This window comes from Echinops telfairi, unplaced genomic scaffold (assembly GCF_000313985.2).
Source record: "Echinops telfairi isolate 266 unplaced genomic scaffold, ASM31398v2 ScPeMD7_7473;HRSCAF=8511, whole genome shotgun sequence".
Taxonomy (NCBI): domain Eukaryota; kingdom Metazoa; phylum Chordata; class Mammalia; order Afrosoricida; family Tenrecidae; genus Echinops; species Echinops telfairi.
The window spans coordinates 8,196,392-8,198,147 of NW_022111377.1; positions in this window are offsets into that span (position 1 = coordinate 8,196,392).

Consider the following 1,756-nt stretch of genomic DNA (forward strand, 5'->3'; position numbering starts at 1 on the left):
AACAGCTGTACTAACTCCGTGAGGACCATGGAAATGCTAAGCCATTTCCGATCGCTAACAACAGACATAACAAATCATTTGTCACTTGAACATTTGTGACATGCACGATTGAGTGACACTGACTGTATCCCTGATCACCAGTATCTGATTCCATCCACCATGCTGGGAAACCACTGCCATTATTAGTTGCAATGGTTCCATCACCCTTCATAGACTCTCCACGCCCTTTAAATGATCATTTTGGCCACAGAGATTTTGTGATTTTCCTTCCTTCAGAATTTAATCAAAATCTTAGTCCTCTAGGAAATTATGGGGAGGCTGGTGGGAAATAATTTTTATTTCTGCCTAAAGAGAATTTAGGTAGAATTAATGTTTTTCACTGGAGTTAACTCTTCTAATGAAGCCAATATTTCTCTTAAGTTAGAAATTTATGTAAAGTTTTGCTCATTTAAAACTCAGTGTTCTGCAGAAAACCAATGATAGCGCTTCTGGTCTGCATTATCTGAGGCTATGCATTCAAAAGGAATCTGAAATAGGCATTGAGTGCTTTTATCAAAGGATGGCTCTAATATGTCTTCATGGGTTTTTAAATGGTTGGTGATCAGGAGAACATACTGGGTTTTGGAAATATTTGAGAAGCATCTTTTCTGCCGAGTATATACTTAAAAAATAAATATCTGAACACATTTCTAAATGTAAACTTAGTACATACATACATACATTCACTTGGTTTCTGAGTTTGGGACATTATCTAAGAGTAAGAAGATAGCTTCAATTATAAGGAAACATTTTGACAATCAGAGGCCAATGTATGTTATATTTGAGTTTTCTATATAATTTGGAGTTTAAAATAGTAAAATTAAATTTACATGAGGAAGCTGCAAATGGATTTGGGGCTTTCACTGTCATTCTTAGCCTTCTCAAACTGGGTGATCAGAATTTACACTACAATACCGCTCCCTCCTCCAGTCTTGGCTATTATTATTTATAATCTCTGGGTCACACAGCTGGGTGGGCTTTATCCATATTGAGTTAGTTGACACCTCACTTAGATGAGTGCGTGCTTCAACACATGCCTTGAAGACTCCAGACATTATTCTTTCTGATAGCCAGGCACCATTTGTTTTCTTCACCACACTTTGCTACAGCACTCATAACTTCCGTGATCTCTTCATGGGGACAAGTGGAATCTATGTGGTTTTTACCTTCGTCCAGATATTTCCCGGCTACTTCTAGCCCTGTCGTTTGGTGCCATTGAGTTCTCCCGGCTCAGAGTGACCCAGTGTGCGACAGAAGAAAACACAGACTCTTCCTGCACCAGCTTACATCTTTAAAAGCCAAACACCTCAATTTATAAAAGTGAGTAAGAGACTTAAAGAGACTCAAAAGAAGTTGTACAAATGACCAATTAGTCTATAAAAGAACCCCGACATTATTGCCCATCAAGAAAATGTGAATTAAGGCTGTCATATGACACCGCTGCACATCCAACAGACTATTTACAAGTACAAAGACAGACGATGCTAAGTGTTAATGAAGACTTGGAGAACTAGACCTGTATCTAGTCATTGCTAGTTGAAGTCTAAAACAGACTTTGGAAATCGATTTGGCGATATCTAAAACAGATGAAAATTGAGTTACCATACGACCCAGCAATTCCCCTACTGGGCATCTACCCAGAAGAGGCAAGAAACAAACCAAGGCCAGAGATCTGTGCTCCAATGTTCATCGCGGCACAGTTCACAATTGCAAGGAG